Source organism: Rhinolophus ferrumequinum, chromosome 25 (genome assembly GCF_004115265.2).
Source record: "Rhinolophus ferrumequinum isolate MPI-CBG mRhiFer1 chromosome 25, mRhiFer1_v1.p, whole genome shotgun sequence".
NCBI lineage: Eukaryota > Metazoa > Chordata > Mammalia > Chiroptera > Rhinolophidae > Rhinolophus > Rhinolophus ferrumequinum.
Genome location: NC_046308.1, coordinates 24,183,073 through 24,203,611, shown reverse-complemented (window position 1 = coordinate 24,203,611; position 20,539 = coordinate 24,183,073). Strand labels below are relative to the sequence as shown.

At 44.9% G+C, this 20,539-nt stretch overlaps 1 long non-coding RNA gene across 1 annotated transcript; it reads left to right on the top strand.

Annotated features, from left to right (window-relative positions):
- The first annotated feature begins 1,012 nt into the window (after positions 1-1,012).
- LOC117017574 (uncharacterized) lies at positions 1,013-14,813 on the top strand. The gene is made up of 3 exons (XR_004422095.1): positions 1,013-1,140; positions 11,444-11,648; positions 13,402-14,813. It is a non-coding gene; the product is annotated as an uncharacterized LOC117017574 (long non-coding RNA).
- The last annotated feature ends 5,726 nt before the right edge of the window (positions 14,814-20,539 follow it).

The window sequence follows — 20,539 nt, the reverse complement described above, 5'->3', positions numbered from 1 at the left end:
GGGCCACGGCCCAGGGACCGCGGGGCTGAGGATAGGGCTCCCAAACTCCGACCCGCATGCCCGTCATGGCCCCAACCTCGAAGTCCCCAGTTCTGGAGGGTAAGACACCAGCAAGCAGAGTGTGAGGACCCCGCAGCCCAGTGGACTCTGGGAGGCCAGCAGACCCTGCCTCCCAACCAGAGGAGGCCAAGTCTGCTCCGGAGGGATCGGGGAAGGGCTCCCTCTCCAGTGTGGGATCCCGGAACATGGGCAAAGTTTTAGAAGCAGCGGCCAGGAGCAAAATGGCCAGAGTGCCGAATGTGGGTGGGTGGGGGGTGCCGAGGAAGTTAAGGGCCTCCGCTGTAACTTTTGGAGTGAGAGATCAGGGCGGTGCTGAGAGGGAGTGGAACGGGCAGACCAGTCTTTTAGGGGGAATAATGTGGAGGTGTTGGCCAGGGCCCAAGAGGCCAATTAGAAAGGAGAGAGCGAGGGGCCAATGAGCCCAGAAGGAGGGCAGGAAGGAAGGACGGGGATGGATGGATGTCGAAAAGCAGAGTGAGCACATGGCGGTGAGGCAACTCCAGCAGTTGGCTCCATTCAAGCCGGTCCTGCTGTGGTTTCCACACTCGCTGGCTGTGACCACAAATTAAAAAGCAAACCACAGACTCCAAGGCAAGGGAGCTGTAGCTGTGACACCCCACTCCTCCGATCTCCTGCCAGATGCCAGTCTCCCCAGTGGGTCCTAGCAGAAGTGCCCCTCCCCTTCACACTGCCCTTCACACTGCAATAACACAGGCTGGCAGGTAGGGTCACTCTCTGCACAGGGCGTGACTGCGATACTAACACCCAGCCACGGGAGGGCACGTCCCCGCCCGCCCACCCGCAGAGGCAGCCTGTCACAATGTGTGCAGGCCTGGGATGCAGAAAAGCACCTGCCAGCTTCCCTAGCAGGTTCCTGCGGCTGAGGGCCAGCCACCCAACCCCAGATGTGTAGAAACATGCAGAGCTGTGTTGCAATTCACTTCTTTGGCAACTATGACCCAAGAGGGAGCCTGGCCTGAATCGAGAGCAGAAGATAAATGGGTTCCTTGGCTAGGATGTCTTTGCTGCTGGGAGAGGGAGATCAGCAGGCAGCTGTGCCCGCTTAGCCCCTTGTGCAAGGTGAGGAGCCCCCATGGGAAACCCAGGTCCGTGCCATCACGAGGTGTGCTATGGGACCCAAGGAAAAAGGCAGACCCCTGCTCTCAGGTCAGTGCTGTGACAGGAGCCTGAGGAAGGAGAGGTGAGCTCATAGGGCATGGAGGTCACAGAGAGGAGTGGGCTGAGAGCAGAGCCCTGAGGGAACTTTAGGCTGGTGGGGGCAGGGAGGGAGGAGCACAGGCTGAACAAAAAGGAATACACACCCATGGCCAGTTCCCTAGAGTGTGGCTTAAAAACTTTAAAAACACAACGTCTGGGTTCTGCACTAGAGCTTCTGATGAGGTCTCTGAGGTGGCCCTGACTCTAATTCTTTTAAAATGCAGATACTGGTTTACTGCTAGACATGCAGTTAAGTAAACACCAGCCTCCTGGTCTGCATGACTCGAATTTGTTCTGCCCGATCCAAATTACTACCTGTTGTGTACTTTGAAAAAAAAATTTTTTTTTTTTTTTTTTTAAATATCCTATTGGGGAAGGGGAACAGGACTTCAGGAACAGGATTCTATTAGGGAACACCGTGTGTCTCCAGGATTTCCTCCAAGTTGTTGTCACAGCTCAGCTCCAGGTCCAGTTGCCATCGCCAGCCGCAGGAGGCGCAGCCCACCATCCCCTGTGGGAGTCGAACCAGCAACCCTGTGGTTGAGAGCCCACCGGCCCATGTGGGAATCGAACCGGCAGCCCTCGGAGCCCGGAGCACGGAGCTCCAACCACCTGAGCCACCAGGCCGGCCCTGAAAAAAAAATTTTTTTAATTAAAGATTTTATTTTTTGAGGTAATTGAAGAATCACATTGAATTGTATGAAATAGCATAGAGAGGTCCCTTGTGTCCTTTACCCAGTTCCTCCCGATGGTAGCATCTTGCAAAACCGTACAACATCAAACCTGGAGACTGACATTGGTATGGTCAGGACACAGGACATTTCTGTCCCCACAAGGACCCCTTCTGTGGCCCTTTTATAGCCATGCCCACTTCCCTCCTGCTCCCACCTACTCTTTAACTCCTGGCAACCACTAATCCGTTCTCCATTTTTATAATTTTGTCATTTCAGCAATGTTATATAAATGGCAATGGAATTATAGAGTGTGTAACCTTTTGGGATTGGATTTTTTTCACTCAGTGTAATTCTCTGGTAATTCATCCAGGTGGTTGTGTGTATCAAAAGCTCATTCCTTGGGCTGGCCTGGTGGCTCAGATGGTTGGAGCTCCATGCTCCTAATGGCAAAGGCTGCCTGTTCAATTCCCACATGGGCCAGAGCCAGATGGCTCAGTTGGTTGGAGCGTGGGACTCTCAACCACAAGGTAGCCCACTCAACTCCCTCAAGGGCTGCGCCCCCTGTAACTAACGGCAACTGGACCTGGAGCTGAGCTGCGCCCTCCACAACTAAGACTGAAAGGACAACAACTTGACTTGGAAAAAGTCCTGGAAGTACACATTGTCCCCAATTAAAAAAAAAGAAAAAAATTCCTTTCTTCTGTGTACAAATTCTGTAAATGTCTTGTTAGATTTACATCTAAGTATTTAATGTTGTGAGAAATTTTAAATGGTATTGTATTTTTAACTTCAGCATCTGTGTGTTTACTGCTAACACAGAGAAATAAAACTAATTTTTTGAATGTTTCTGTTATGTCCTATGACCTTGCTCAACTCACTTATTTGTTCTGGCAGGTCTTTGTTGTTGTTGTTGTTGTTGTCGTTTGTTTGTTTTTAGATTCATTGCAATTCTATGTAGACGATCATGTCATCTGCTAATAGGAGCACTTTTATTTCTTCCTTTCCTAGCTGTGTTACCGGAGAACAGACCCTTCTTGGTGCGGTGTCCAGGTTCTTGGCATTTTGAGCAAAGAATTGAATGAGACACAGAAATACAGTGGTGAAAGAGCAGTTTATTAGACGTGAAAGTACACTCCAAAGAGATAGGAGCGGGCCAGAGCAACAGAGTGGCTCAAAAGGCACCGACTGGCAAGGACTTGGGGTTTTTATTTCCTTCTCTTCTAGAATGGGCTACTTCTCTCTAGGTGTGGGGCCACTTGATTGGCACCTGTGATTGACAAGAGGCTATTACCTCATCTTTTTATACTGTGCATGTTCCCTCTCAGAATTCAGTCTGTTATAATGATATTAATGAGCTTCCAAGCATATGCATGATATTACAATGATGACGTAATAAGGCTAAGGTGAGATGAAAGTCGTTGTAGCCTTTATGCACAGGTGTGAGTGACTGGTCTAATCTAGTTAGGTAGTTTGTGTCTTCATAGTGGTTAATGGTTATGGTAGATAAGGGGAAAATTTGGGTTTAGAGGGGAGGTTTCTGGGTGGTCGCTCTTCATAGGTTGTGTTGAACATACAGGAATCTTTGGAGACCCCATTCCTGTCTCTAACTGCCTGCTTCATTTCTCCTGAGAGGCACGATCTCCATAAGTCTCTATGGGAAGTTGAGGGACAGGAGGTCTCTTCCTCTATGTCTGCTTCCAGCTGAATGTGGTTGCTATCCCTATCTATTGGGGATTCATGGAACTCTTGCCCTTTCTGATCTTAAATGAGAGGAAGGTGTCCTGAGATCTGCCTGGAAGACGGTGTTGGCCTCTTTGGTCAGGATGTATGATGGCCCCTAGATGAGGAGAGACAGATTTTAGTTAATAGATTAAAAGCGCTGGCCCAAGGAGCAGGACTCAAATCTACTGACACAGGGTGAAAGTCCGTTTAGCTTCATACTAGTTATTCAGGTGGCATTGTTTACCCAGGAGTTGGGTCTGAGATAGCCTGGAAAGAATGCTGGGCCACAATGATTACAATCAACAAGCTTATGGGTAATTATCTGAAGCAGGGGATAAGAGATATTCTATGATTCAGGCCAGGAACAATCTTTAGTTTAAAATTAAGAAACTGATTGAAAAAGTGATTAAGACCAGGGACTGGGTTAGCCAGGAAACTAAGGAAATGAAGATTTAAAATTCCTATAGTGAGGGGGCTCTCCTGTATCAGCTGTATGCCTTTTACTTTATTTTCTTGCCTTATTGCACTGTCTAGAATTTCTAGTACTGTATTGTATAAGAATTGTGAGAGAAGACAACCTTGCCTTATTCCCAATCTCGGAGGGAGAACATTTAGTTTTTCACCGTTAAGTATAATGTTAGTTGCAGGTATTTTGTAAACGCTCCTCATCAAGTTGAGGAAGTTCCCCCCTTATTACTAGTTTTAGAATTTTTATCGTTAATGAGTGCTGAATTTTTATCAAATGCTTTTTCTACATCAATTGAGTTTTCTTCTTTAGCCTGTCAATATGGTGAATTACTTTGATTGATGTGATCATGTGAGTTTTCTTCTTTAGCCTGTCAATATGGTGAATTACTTTGATTGCTCTCTAAATGCTGAACCAGCCTGACATCCCAGGAATAAACCCAAATTGGTCATGGTGTATTCTTATTTTTATGTATTGCTATATTCTACTTGCTAATATATTGTTAAGGATGTCAGTGTCTATATTCATGAGGGATAATGGTCTGGATTTTTCTTTTATATATTGTCTTTGTCTGGTTTTTATAACAGAGTAATTCTAGCAACATAAAGTAAGTTGGGAAGTGTTCCTTCCTCTTCAATTTTCTGAAAGAGATTGTATAGAAGTTTTGTTAATTCTTCTTTAAAGATTTTTTTTTTTAAATTCTCCCTTGGAACTATATGGGCCTGGAGATTTCTTTTGTGGGAGTTTAAAATTATGAATTCAATTTCCTGAATAGAGCTATTCAACTTATCTATTATCTATTTCACTATTGAATAAGTTGTGCTAGTTGGTGGTTTTCAAGGGATTGGTTCATTTCTTCTAATTGTCAAGTTTATAGATACAGAGTTGTTTGTAGTATTCTTGTATTATCCGTTTGATATCTGCAGGGTCCTAGTAATGTCCCCTCTTTCACTCCTGATATTGTGAAATTTATGTGTTCTTTTCTTTGTCAGTGCTGCTAGAGTTTTGCCAAGTTTATTGAACTTTTCAAAGAACCAGCTCTTTCTTTCATTGATTGCCATTTTTCACTCAGTTTCATCATACCAAGAACCATCTTTGTGGTTCTTGATTCTTGGTGTGATGAACAATTTTCTATTGAAACCGGGAAATTCTCATGGTATGAAACTCAGGATCTTATTTTCGAATTTCCTGTTTTAGTTTTTAAATACAGCTTTATTGGGATATAATTTATATACAAGAAATGGCACATACTTATAGTATATAATTTGATGACTTCAACATATGTATCACCTGTGAAACCATCACCACAATCAAGGTAATAAACATATCCATCACTGCCAAAAGTTTCCTCCTGCCCTTTTGTTTTGTTTTGTTTTTTGACACTGCTCTGGCACCTTTTTACTGCAAGTTGGAGATAAAACCCAAGTTTCTCAGTGAATCTGCACTGACACCCAAGGCGAGATCCTTGCCTCTTTACTCTGGCCAGGGTCCTGCTTCCCCATGTAGGGGTGGTCTCATTACCACTGGGTGGTGAAAGTCCTGGCTCCCTGCTTTCTCTCCTCTGACACCAGAGGGTGTCAATGGGGAAGGGTGCCCCCATTACTGGCAGGTGAGTGTGGAAGCCCAAGCTCCCCCATGTGGTCTCCTTTCTTCTTGCTACCTTTCAAAGTCTTCTTACATTTGTTATATGTATGATGTCCAGAGCTTTCAGGTATACTTAGTAGGAGGAATAGGGAAAAGTATGTCTACTCCATCTTCCTGGAAGCAGAAGCCGCTGTATATATATATATTTTCAACAACTTCCCCTGCATGACTGTTACACAGCCAATTCTACAAGGTCTACGTGCTAGGCTTGGGAACTGTGCCTTGATCTGCTCTGGCTGCCTCTCCTTCAGCAGAGACCCAAGAGGTTACTGGTCTCTCAGATGACTGAGACAATAGAGAACCACTTCTAGATCTAAGAACCTTGGGGCTGGTCCTCCCTAGGGGGTGGATCCTGGCCTGGAACACAGAAGCTCCAGGGAAAGTAGCCTCCTGCAGGCCACACTGCCCCCTGGTGTCAGGGCCTGACCAGAAAAGAGCATCCCCAGGGCCTGCAGGCCTAGTTAGCAACCTATGCAGCCGGGACTGGGGGTGGAGATGTGTATGGAGCAAGTATAGGTACTTTCTAGAAATCCTCTCCAAGGTTTTGTGATACACAGGGCACCCCCAACTTCCTGTTTTAGAGATTAGTTGTCCAGGTGGCAGGATTCCAGATCACCCCAGAGCTCTCATAGAACACAAGGAGTTTGAAAAGAGATCCCTTGATGGACATTTAATCCAGCCTGGGCCCAGATTGAGGAAGCACCAACCCTCAGAGGCCAGACACCTGCGTATTCTGTGAACACCTTCTGGGGGTCAGGTCCCTCTCAGAGAAGGGCTCAACTTCCACATTCTGCTTCCATCCTACTGAATTGTGATTCTTGAGGAAGCCTGCCTCTTCCTGGGGCCTGCTCCCTCCCCACGCTGCCTGTTAGCCTCCTAAATTCCTGTGTGATCCTCCCCTTCACTCCTCCACCAGCCTCCTGGGACTCTGCACAGGGGCCTGAGAAAGGCCCAGTCCAGCCACAGGCCAAGATTGCTCAGATGACTACCCCCTCTACTGGTCCAGACAACTATGAGCTCAGGCATATGTGGGCACAGAAATGAAGGGAACTCACAGAAAAGGAAATAAAATTGGATAATCAACATTGGAAGAAATATTCCTGTCAGTGATTATTTTGTTGCAGTAAAATATACATAGCATAAAATTTATTGTTTTAACCATTTTTAAGTGTATAGTTCAGTAGCATTAAATATATTCACATTGTTGGGCAGCCGTCATCACCATCCATCTCCAGAATCCTTTTCATCTTGTAAAAATTGAAACTCCCCATTAAACAACACCTCCCCGTACTCCTTCCCCTCAGCCCTGGCAACCACCGTTCTACTTTTCGTTTCTATGAATTTGACGACTCTAGGTACCTCATATAAGTGGAATCAGGCAGTATTTGTCCTTGTGTGTCTGGCTTATTTCACTTAGCATAATACCCTCAAAGTTCATCCATATTGTAGCATGTATCAGAATTTCCTTCCTTTTTAAGGCTGAATAATATTCCATTGTACAGATATATTACATTTTGCTTATCCATGCATCTGTCAATGGACATTTGGGGTGCTTCCACCTTTTGGCTATTGTGAATCATGTTACTATGAACATGGATGTGCAAATATCTACTTCAGTCCCTGTTTTCAATTCTTTTGTGCATATATCCAAAAGTGGAATTGCTGGATCAAATGGCAATTTGATGTTTAATTTTTTTAAGGAACTGCCATGTTTCGTTTTCCACATGGCTGCACCACTTTACATCCCCACCTTCTCACCAGCCTTTATTATTGTTATTATTATCATAATTGTCATTATTTATAACAGCCATCCTAAGGGGTGTGAAGTTGTCTCTCTCACTAATTTTTAACGATATACTATCAGTTTAAGCACTGTTGAAATACTTGACCTATCGAATTAGAAAAGTTTATTTTTTAAAATTCGAGTACCCAAGGATGGGCACTCTTCCCTGCCTTTGGGTGCGGCCTCTTTGGACATTGGTTGGTGAAATGCCCAGGAACCTCCAGAGGCTCATGCTTTTAATCCAGAAATTCCAGTTCAGAAAATCTAAGCCCAGGAAATGAGCCCATGTGAGCAAAAAGATACACATGTTTGATATTCTCTGAAGTGTTACTGATATGAACAGAAAAATGGTCATACTAGTCAATAATATTGGGACAACCAACTAGCCATTTGGAAAAAAATAAAGGTTCACGTCATATATCCCACAGAAAAATGAACTGCAGACTGACTGAGGAACTCTATGTACACAGCAAAACTGTGTATCATTAGAAGAAATGGTTGGAACTTCAGGTTTTAACATAACCAGGTTATTCCTGGCTCCATCCTTCACTCCCATTAAAATGACAGCAAAGGAATGAAGAGGGTAGAGGATGTGGGCGATGGAGGGTATGGGCCTGGGTGGTGATCGACTTAGCACCCAGAGCCAGTGGAAACTTCAACCTGGGTGTGGGGAGGCACCAGGAACCTAGAAGGGAGGCTGGGACAAATGGGGAGGCTGGAGCCTTTCTGGGAAGGGGCCTAGTCCCACAGTGCAGAGGAATGATTCCTCACTTGGCAGAAGACCCTGGTTAAATGGTGTCAGAACCGCAGGAGGTGTAAGGACATCTTAAGAACAGGTGTGTGTGTGTGTGTGTGTGTGTGTGTGTATGTGTGTGTGTGTCTGTGTGTGTGTATGTTTATGTGTGTGAAGGCTTGTGTACTGGAGAAAGAACCACATTTCCTTTCATTACCAAATATTCTGTTACCTCTCTGGGCTTCTAAACATAGTTTTACATCTTCTTTTTAAAGAACTCCTCGTTTTTGAAAAGGTTAAAGTTCCCCATAGTCATGATCACTTACTGCTGTGTTTTAAAAATGTTATCTGTAACCATTTCTTGCTTTATGCAGATATTATATTCTCTGACAACTCTTTTTGACTTTGTCTTTCTCAAATCCAGAACATGACACTCAGACACTCAGAGGTCTTTTTTTGCCTAAATTATCACTGGGTTTCTAGGAATGGCCATTGAAAAAATAGACTTGTTCCTTCATCTTATTAAAGGAAAGATAATAGGAACAATTAGATTTGTTTGTCATTCTCTAAATTTAAATTTATTCAAAACTATTATCAGAGTTCTATTGTTACTTTCCGGGTGCAAAAAGAAAAAGAAAAAAACGCCCAATCAAAAGAGAATTGCAGAATGCCAAGGGTAATTATAACTAAATTGTATATGTTTTAATCATGGTGTACCTCATATTCCTGTACAGAGGTTGACACAACAACAGTCTCCAAAAATATTGTGTGTCTGGGTTTAAATATGATCGTCAATTGCTGGTATTTACAATTCAGTTAAAGGGATAAATCAAAGACCTAGAGATTTGCTTATTTCCCAGATAATGACTAAATTAATTATTAGCTGTGTGATGCTTCAACTGAGGATTCCCATAGAGTGAGCTCTTATAAATAAATGAACCTGAGCCACTTAGCCTCACTGTCGACAAGGGATCTGCTTATTGCTTACACTCACCTCAAGGCTCTTACTTAGACATGAAGCTCAGGAATTGAGCCTTGTGGAAAAGATGTCATAAAGGACTCTCCTAGAACTGTGACAACTGCTGCTACAGTGCAGTGCCCATGCACCGCCAGGGACCTGCGTCTGGGTCATGGGCCCCAGGACCGTGTGGTCCATGAACAGAGGACAACATGAAAAAGCTCCCACGCACTGCCATGGGCTTCTCTACAAGTTTCTGTTCTTTATTTTCCTGGCCATTTCTCCTTTCTGTTGGTTCCGGCACCATGTTACCAGTGGACATCCCTGTTTGGTAATGTGCACCCAAGACCCTAAGCCTTGACAGTCATCAGGTGTAGAACTGATTCTTCAGACTCGAGGAAAGCTGACCTATTAGGTTGGTGCAAAAGTCATTGTGGCTTTTGCAATTATTTTGAACCTTCTAAACCGCAATGACTTTTGCACCAACCTGATAACTATACCCGGATCAAAGGGAAGAACCACTTGGTCATCTAAGAAAGATCCAAATCGATCACGCAGCACAGGAGACATGTTTCAGGTGTTTAATAAAACCCTTGTCTTAGTGTTCGTCCATGTAGCCGTCACAGGTGTGTGAACTCCGGTTCTGGAATGCTGCTGCACTGAGCAGTCCCAACAAATGATCCACCAAGAAGAACAAGGGGCTGCTCACAGGTGTCAGACAACTACTGCTTTGGCTTTACACACAAAGGAACCATGGTGCCGGTCCAATGGCAAGCCCAGAAAAGAACGCCCTGTCCTTTATCCAAGGATGACCAGGAGAATGGCCAGGAGAGGGACTGCTCAGGTGAAAACAGGTGCTGCTGGTATGCAGGCTGCCAGGGGGAACTGAGAATTGAAACAGAAACCACAGCTTGAAACATACCCTGATGCACAAAAGGGATAAACCATGCCTGACCAAGCCACAATGGGCATCGCCCTGTAATGCCGTTTCATTCAGAATGTTTGTATCAAAATTCATATGTTGCCATCCTAAGCTCCATTGTATTAGGAGGTGGGGCCTTCAGGAAGGTGATTAGGTCACGAGGGTGGCACCCTCATGAATGGGATTAGTGCTCTTATAAAAGAGCCCCCAGGAGCTCCCTCACCCCTTCTGCCATGTGAGGGCACCGTGAGAAGGCACCAGCTCTGAGCCAGAAAATAGGCTCTTTCCAGACAACGAATCTGCTGGGGCCTTGATCTTGGATTTCCAGCCTCTAGAGTTGTGAGAAATGAAATTGTGTTGTTTATAAGCCACCCAGTCTATGGTATTCTGTTATAGCAGCCAGAACAGCCTGAGACAGCCCTGGACTAACTGTTCCCACAGTGACTCCACATGAGCTCGTGTGTTCTAAAGACAGAACCACTCACTCACTGTTCCAGCAACCCCCCTGTTTACCAACTCCGTCCACTCCCTGCCAAGACATCGTCTAACTGACTCTAGTCCCAAACCCTGCAAATGCCCTTCCCTAACTGGCCCCCCACCCTTGGAGACGCCCCCCCAGGTCCCCACGGTGTGCAGCCTTGCTGCAGTAGAGCAATGGAATGACTATGTTAACTAGCGATGGTCCCTGGTGGTCTTTGTCTGAGGGACACCCATGCTGTTGAGAGACTAAAGAAAAATAAAACACAGGAAAATTGGTTTATGAACATAGAGTAGGGTACACCAAACATAACTTTAAGGATCTGTAGTAAAAACACCAATAAATTTGACTACACAAATATTTAAACTTCTCTATGACAAGAGACATCAAAATCTAAGTTACAAGAGAATTGATGGGCTGGGAGAAAATGTTTGGAACATATATAACAGGCAAAAAAAGCATTGGTAGCAGAATCTGTAAAGAATCTTTCCTCGGCAACAGGAAGACTGAGTGCCTAATAAAGACAGACAATTCACACACAACAAAGGAAGCACAAATGATCAATAAACATGTTACAACAGATTATCAAACATTAAAATGTTTGATAACATCGAGTGATAGCTCGGATAAAGAGACATGTACTCAAGATGTACTGCTGGTAAGAGGTGTGTCAGAGATTAATACAGATGTGATAGAGGGCACATGGCATTATTAATGTGACCAAAATTTTACATATGCACCCCAGCCCAGACCCAGAAATTCTGCTTCTTTACTTTCCCCTGCAGGAGCACCCACACATGTGTGTGAAGAAAAGCACTGCTTTTAAGAGCAATTCTCTCTGCACGAAAACTGAATGTCTGCAACAGAGGGACGTAAATGAAAAACAGTATGTCCACAGCTTGGAACATCATGAAGCAATGAAAAGAATAAGCACCAGAGATGTGTTCAGTCATGGAAAGATACCAAGACATATTATTGAGTAGAAAACTGGTAAGCCACAGGATGCTATGTGTGGCATGATGTTATTTATGAAATAGAAATCCCAGGCTATATTGTCATTAAGTACGTAAGCATGGAAATGCAGAGAAAAGGACCCAGAACACCATGCAGCAATCTGATGATGGCAGCCAGGTCTGGCCAGGGGCACTGGGCAGTCAGAGCACTTGGTGTTATTGGAAAATGTTTTGACAGAAAGTTACCTGGGGCAAAGCAGATTTAGAGGGCTGCACACAGGGCCTCTTCCAAGGGAGACAATTCAGAGCCTTCATGACCAGGGTGGACATCAGAACCACCATGAGCTGTCCTAGCCCCCTTCTGCCCACTCCGCCCCCTGAGGTTCCTATGGGACTTGTCTGGGTGGGCCCTGCTGTGCTGGGGGAAGCTCACCCCCACCCCATGATGCTGACCCACCTAGGCCAGCCCTTGGGGCAGTGGGATCACAATGCCTTCTAACTAGCTTTAGAGTTCTGCCTCCAGCTACACGAATTTTATAATCAGCTAAAAAAAAAAAATTCTTTTAAAGGAGAAGCCAGAAAGTGTGTTGTTCCTTCCTCATCTGGGCTGTCCCTTCTCCAGGCAGTGAGCACGTGCCAGCTGTCGGGCATATCTGCTCCCTAACACGAAAGGCCCATGTCCAGGCTCGGGGTCCCGAGCTGCCCCTACTCTCCAGGGGCTGTGGTGGGTTTCACTTCCTCAGAATCCACATATTCTGAAGGAATTCTCATGTATTTCTTGCTATCACAGTCTCTAAATGAGACTTTGCCCTCATCGTATCAACAGAAAGCTCATTCATTTATTCAGCAAGAATTTCTGGGTACTTACTATGAGCAAGCTGCCTTGACCAGCTTTGAACACTTATCACATCTAGTCTAAAAATGTCACAAAATGGCACAGCGGTTGCCATGACCCCCATTCTAAAGAGGAGGAGACTGAGGGTCAGAGCAGTTAAGTGGATAGCCTTAAGAGGGTCCTAAGTTAGGACTTCTCCCTGGCACTCCCCCTCTGGACCAGGAGCCAAAGCACTTTCTGAAAAAGCTGTGCTACTTACAACATCTGTGAGATGAATGCACCCATCATTTTTACATTCTTTCATAGTAGACAGCATCTAAGGTGGCTGCGTGATGCCCCTCATGGAATGCATGGCTGGTGTGATTCCCTGATCCTTGAGTAACTTCCTTCTAAGCAACAAACTGCAGCAACATTGAGGATGTCACTCTGGGGTTAGATTACAAAGGCTCAGCCTCTCCCCTTGCTGGCTTTGATGAAGCAGGTTGCCATGTTGGGGAGGCCCTTGGGGCAGGGAACTGAGGGTGGCCTCGGTTAACAGCCCACAGGAACTGGGTCCCGCTAACAACTACGGGAGTGAGCTCAGAAGGGGATACCACCCCGTGGAGCCTTCAGATGAGACCCTAGTCCTGGCTGACACCTTGATTGCAGCCTTGTGAGAGATGCTGAACAGAGGAGCCAGCTAAGCCATGCCCAAATTCCTGACCCACAGAAACTGTGAGATCATAAATGTGTGCTGTTTTAAGCCACTAAGTTTGTGGTAATTTGTTACGCAGCAGTAAGTCACTAATATACCGTCCGAATTCAATGATTGCTGATATATTTCACTTTTGCAGTTAGATGAGGGTCAGGGTTGGGGTGGGAATCACTAGCTGGCTGGGAGGGGCAGGGTTACTGGGCCCCTCACTTGCTTTGCCTGCAACATGCCATGTAGTCTGGCCCTTTTTACTTCCCACAGATGACGCGGCAGGAGAAAGAAGAAATAACCTTAAGGAAACACCAATTTCCTCAGTTCTATCCATGCTTCAGTTTGGAACCTAAATGAACAAAAATAGACATCCCATTGAGTTACTTAGACTCTTCAGGGAGGAAGGCTGGGGGTGGGACAGGGCGATTTTAGACTACAGACACGCCAGCAACTTCAGGATGTTCCCACGATACTGGCTACATTTGTTAAAAATACCTTCAATTCCAAAAATTACAAAGAGTGCAACTAATCCTGTTCATTAAAGCCAAGAAAAACACACCAAGTCACACACAATGTATGGCTGAAAGAGAGGGATTTCCACCAAGAAGAGGAACATGCAGCAGCCCTGCAGGTCAGGCTGGTCCTACACGCCACGTGCTCTGCCCTACACCCAGACAGCGGAGCCCAGCTCCTCCCTGGAAACAGGCTCAGGTGCCTCCAAGATCTTCTCCACCCCCACCCCCACCCGGCCTGAACTTCATCCCAAAGAGGCTGCTTTTATGCCTACCAGCATCTTCACCCAGGCACCAGGAACAGCCCTTGACTCTATACCTAGAGAAAAAAGCAAATCACTGCTTTAGAGTGCTTCCCACTCCCTCATCACACGCAGGAGTAGAGGGCCATACGACTGTAGAATGACAGGCACAGGAAACACAATGTTCCCGGTGACAAGAACAGCCTGTGGACTGGGCATGCCTTTGACATACAACCACTGGCTTGATCCTACAGAACTCTGTGAAGGAGATTGTGAGCCCATCTCTCAGGTAGGACATCCTGAGGCTCCGAGGTGGTCCAGGCAGACTGTGCTGCTGCAAGGTGGTGGCCAGACCCTGAGTCAGGCTGCCATCTTCTGAGCATCGCCTTGCTATGCCTTCCCTCCCACTGGCACGGCAGCTTCTCCCAACTTCGGTGGGGTCTGCTCACTCAGGGCTCCTTCCTCCCCTGCTCCGTGCCCAGCGGCCCCCGGGGAGCACTGCCCAGCCAAAGCTCCTGAAGGAACTTATCCTGCAGGAAAGGGGCAGGGTCTTTCAGAGGGAGAACTTCTGCCTGGGCCTTCCTTCTGCCCGTCAACCCCCAACTTCAGTTGCGCTCTCCTGCTGGTCTGCAGCAACGGGTGTGTCTGCCAGTGACCCGAGGTGATCTCGCTGGAGAGCCCGGGTGAGGCAGCACAGGGCCGCTGGCCGGCCCAGGGACCAGCAGGAACAACCTGCACATCCACATTCTCACCGGTGGCTCTCTGCAGACTCTCTGCAGGGCCCTCCTCAGCTCAGCACGCCCACTCCTCCCCATGTGCGGGGGCAGCGTGTGCTGGAACCCCCGTGGCCAAGCTCACGCTGTGACCTAGCCTCTCTGAGCCTCACATTTACTTTTGTAAAAAATGTTTTAATAGATTGAATTTTAAAGCTGTTCGCAGAAAATGTGAGCAAAAAGTACACAGATTTCCCATATCTCCCCTGTGTCCATACATGTACAGCCTCCCCCACCAGAGTGGGACATTTGCTACAATCGATGAACCTAAAGGGACACGTTATCATCACCTAGAGCCCATCATTTACATTCGGGTGCCCTCATAGTGTTGGACATTTTGTGGGTTTGTGCAAATGTATAATGACACATACTCGTCATTATGATAGGTCCTCTGTGCTCTATCATCTCTTCCCCACTCCACCCCTGGCAACCACTGATCTTTGTATTGTCTCCGTAGTTTTGCCTTTTCCAGGATGTCATATAGTTGGAATCATACAGTATGTAGCCTTTTCAGACTGCCTTCTTTCACTTAGTAATACACATTTAAGTTTCCTCTATGTCTTTTCATGGCTGGATAGCTCATATCTTTTTAATGCTGAATGATATTCCATTGTCTGGATGGACCACGGTTTATCCATTTACTTACTGAAGGACATCTTGTTGATTCCAAGTTTTGGCAGTTATAAATAAAGCTGCAATACTCATCTGTGTGGGGATATACATTTTCAGCTCTGTTGGGCAAATACCAAGGAGCAGGATTGCTGGGTCACATGGTTAGAGTATGGTTAGTTTTGCAAGAAACCGTCAACTGTCTTCCTAAGTCACTGTGCCTTTTCACATTCCCACCAGCAATGAATGAGAGTTCTTGCTGCTCCACACACATTTATTTTTTTAAAAATTAATTTATTTTTAAAAAATTTTTATTCGGAAACACCCATGGTCATTGCTTACATATTGCTTTCACGCTACAATGGCATAGTTGACTCTTTCCAGGAGGGCACAGCTCACAGTGGCCCATGTGGGGATCGAACTGGCAACCTTGGTGTTGTCAGCACTATGCTCTAACCAATTGAGCTAACCGGTCACCCTGCCACATGTGCTTTTTTAAAGCAACATTTATTTTTTTTTTAGTTTATTATAAAATGTCTTCTTTATAGAAAAATTGAAAACCTAAAGGAAAACATAAAGATTAAAATTAAAATCACTGGCGATTCCGTGACCCTTCACTCATTCAGAAAATAAATGAACCTTTACCCTGATGGGCACATTCCAGGGCTCAGCTACCCAGTGACCTGCTGGACGTGTCTTCACGTGGGGGAGGAGACTGACCAAATAACAAGTAAGTCCTTCCTGCATCACATGATGGAGCAAGCGTCAGAGGCAGAGGCCAGCAGGAAAGGAAAGTAGGAGAGGAAGGGGAGCGCCAGGATTTGGCCAGTCCCCTTCTGAGAGGTGTCAGGGAGGTTCCAAGATTTGGCCAGTATAGATGTCTGATAGTGAATACCCTTGTTTATAAGCCGGTTATGAACTCAGGCTAGTGCCCTGGCTGCTGGTCAAAAAATTGGGGCAGTTTTGGTATGATCTTATGTTTGTATTCATCTTAATAATCTATAGTTTTTCCAAATCTCATTATTCTATTTCACTTCTAAAGTTACAACTTCACAATATCCTGTATTTTTGTTCAAAGAGAACAAAAAACATTTGTGTGTTAAGTGGAGAAAACATCTTTGAATGTGCACTTCGATAGATAGATGATAGATGGATAGATAGATAGATAGAGCTATACCTTTATCTCTATAGCTGAGAAATATTAAGTGGAACTCCCATATACCCATCAGCTAGATCTTAAAAGTTATTAACATTTTTGTCATATTTGCTTTATCTTTTTCCTTTGATAAAGCTTTATCTTTTTCCTAATATTCTCCAGCATGGCCAAAGCAAATTTTATCCTTAAATATTCTTGGAGACATTAAAAGATAAGAATTTTAAAATCACAATACCCTGATATTGATATTGATACTGACAAATAAAAAAACAATGAAACACAATTCCTTCCAATCATCTAATATCAGCTCACCCCCGTGTGGCTCCTTTCTGCCCAGTGACAAAGGGCAGACCTATGCCTCACCAGGCACAAATACACTCCATCAAACCTTCTCATAATCAAAAAGACATCTGTTTTACTTTGGAAGAGTTTAGAAAGTAATACAAAATATTTCAACGAAACTGACTTTTGTTACTGATCTCTTATTTATAAGGAAAATGGTCCATATCTACTCATTAGAACCCTCACACTCTGCAAGACACATCTCAAGTGGGACTCTGTGACGAACAGGGTTCCCTCACTTCCCCAGCTGCACACCCACAGCACACCAACAATCCCTCTAATCAGCTGGATCAAGTGTCTCTGTCCCTGGTTTAGATTTTCATGTGTTTTTTTTAATGGCATGTAATTCATAACCATAAGATTCATCCTCTTAAAGTGTACAATTCATTTCCTATTGCACTGTAACAAATTACCACAAAATTAGTGGCTTAAAACAACGCAGATATAATATCACACAGTTTCGGAGGTCAGATGTTTGAAATGGATTTCACTGGGCTGAAAAATCAAGGTGCATTCCTTCTGGAGCCTCCTGTGGGAGAATTTGTTCTTTTGCCTTTTCCAGCTTTTAAAGGATACCCGTATTCCTTGGTTTGTAGCCCCTTCCTCCATCTTCAAAGCCAACAGCATCGTATCTTCAAATCTCTGACTCTAACGATCCTGTCTTCCTCTTTCTCTTATAAGGACCCTTGTGATTACATTGGTCCTTTCCAGATACTCCAAGGTAAGACCCCCATATCAAGATCCTTGACTTAATTGTATCTTCAAAATCCCATTTGTCGTGTCAGGTAACATACACATGGGGTCCAGAAAATAGGACACAGACATCTTATGAGGAGCATAATTCTGCCCACCATAGTATATAGGTGTTCATAGTATTCCTTTATAATCTTTTTTTTTAAATTTCTGTACCATTGGTAGTAATTCCCCTCTTTCATTTCTGATTTTAGTAATTTTAGTCTTACTTTTTTTCTCGGTCAGTCCAGCAAAAGATGATCAACTTTGCTGATCTTCTAAAAACTCAACTTTTGGTTTTGTTGATTTCTCTATTGTTTTTCTATTCTCTTTTACATTTATCTCCATTGTAATCTTTATTATTTCCTTCCTTCAGCTTGCATTAAGTTTAATTTGCTCTTCCTTTCCAGTTTCTTAAGTTTTTAAAAAATAACTTGAGTTATTCATATGAAATTTTTCTTCTTTCCTAATATAGGTGCTTACAGCTTTAAGCATGTTGTTTTAGTATGTTGTGTTTTTTGTTTCATTTATCTCAAAGTACTTTCTAATTTCCTTTATGATTTCTTCTTTGACTCATCAGTTATTTAGTACTGTGTTGTTTGATTTCCACATATTTGTGAATCCCCCAAATTTCCTTCTGTTATTAATTTTTAATTTTATTCCATTGCAGTTGGAGAAGACAAATTATGTATGATTTCAATCCTTTAACATTTATTGAGATTTGTGTTATGGCTTAATATATGGTCTTTCCTGGAAAATGTTCCATGTGAACTTGAGAAAAATGTTAATTACCTCTTTCAAGTTTCTCCAAATATAGTTATCTCCAAATATAGTTACATTCTGAAGTACTAGGGGTTAGGGCATATTAATTTTCAGAGGACATAACTTAGCGTTAACACTACATAATTAATCTGATACGCCCATACCACCCGACGCATGACGTGTATGAGAACACACTCATGAGTGTACTAAAACAGCGTGGGAGTTAGCCATCACAGTGTTATGAGTGGAATCCCTGGGCAGCTAAGTCTTTTCCTGCCCAAAGTTATGAAACACAGTGTGTCCCACATTCATCTCACCACTAGAGGTCAGTGAGTGCTCACTAACGCAGACCCCAGGACCATGGGGCCGCCGGCAACATTCTCAAACGGGCCGTCAAATGAAGACTGGATAGTTTTTTTTTCTCTTGTTCCGTGCCATGCTGATGTGAGCAAACGTCACTGCAGACCCAGCATCACAAGGACAGGTCTGTGCTCCTTTCTTGTACTCAGTGAGGGGACAGAACCATCTGTACCCAGATCACCTTCTGTACACTGCAGGACTGTCACAGTGTCCTAGAGCTGGATGGTAGGTACCTGAGACTTGGGACAAATTCTAAAAAGACTCAGAGAAGTCAGTGGATTCAAGCGGCGGTGTTACTGACTAGCAAGCCCCAGCAATCAGACAGGAAATGGGGCCTGGCCTCTATTATCTTGACCCCTCCATGCTAGCTATTCAGCACCCCCAGCCACCTTTCCCTCTCTGACCAAGGGCTCCGGGAAGCCACCTCTCTTTCAATGGCTGCACACTTTCTGTTGTGCCGTCAAGGGTGGCCACTGACCAGTGGTGACTTTGGGGTTGGGCAGAGTTGCATGTAATTCCAGATTTCTGCAAGAGGCCACTTTCCACCCTTCACTATCTGTAGCACGCTCCTACCACAAGAAGAGAACTCCTGGCTAGTTTTACACTCTCATAGGGTCTGGGATTTAGGGTCTCCCCGATGCCCCTGAGCTGGCCTTTGCCTCATGGGCTGGGGGAGCCTCTCACTGCAGATTGAGCACTGACCCAAGTGAGCAAACCTGTGGCAGGTCACCACGTCAGAGCTCAAGGCACCCACATGTGCTGGGAGCTTGAAGAAACAAATGGAACTAAACTAAAACAAAAATGACTTGGTTTTACTGCCAGTCTTCTTCCAAGTGTAAAAAGAAATCTAAAATGTTAACGTTCACAGAGGTAGAAACCTTTCAAACTTCTAAGAGCACCCCTCCTTGTTCACCACAGCCAAAGGCAAAAGCAACCGAGTGTCCACCGATGGATGAGAGGATAAACAAAATGTGTTCTATACATGCAATGGACCATTATTCAGTCTTAAAAAGGAAGGAAATCCTGACAAATGCTACAACGTGGATAAACCTTGAGGACCTTATGCTAAGTGAACTACCACAATCACCATAAGACAAACACTGCATAACTACACTCGTATGAGGTGTACCTAGAGGTTTTAAATTCAGAGACACAATAGTGGTTGCCAGGGGTCCAGGCAGAGGGAAATAGGGACTTACTGTTTAATGAGGACAGAGTGTCAGTTGGGAAAGATGAAAAAGTTCTGGAGATGGATGGTGGTGATGGTTGCACAACATTGTGAATGTACTTTATGCTGACATGGGCTCTGTCCTGGACCAAACGGAAAACCCCAGCCTGGAGTCCACTGTACCAGCGGGAGTCCTTCTCCACCCCTGGGTCTGGCAGAGTCTTGAGGGGGTGGTGGGCTTGGGGGAGGTGGTAGAGGAGGTAGGTCCCTGTTTGCAGAGCCCACACTTTGTAAACGCCTCTCCTGGGCTGCTGTACACATTAGTCTATACGTACATGCCTGTCTGAGAACTTTGTAGCTGGGCCCATGATTCCCTACGGACCCCATGGAGAGCGTTCAGGGCATCCATGAACTTGGATGGGAAAAAATGCATCTTTATTTTCAGTAACCTCTAACTAAGATTTAGAATCCATTTAGAAATGTAGGTGACTGATGATGGTTTTAGGGGGTCCATAGGGCCCGCCAAGCTACTTAAGAGGTCCACGATACCCTCAAGAGGTTAAGGACTGCTATGTCTTCACGCATTTGCAGGGAACCAGGAGGCTGGAAAAAGAATGGTCCTCCCAAGACACCAGGTTAGGAGCTGTGCACGTTTTCACAGTGTGTCCAGTAGGATGGCAAACCCCAGGGAGCATGGGGCCTGCAGGCCAGGCGGGAGAGTACTCCAGGGTGAGGAGCCCCCTTCTCCTGTA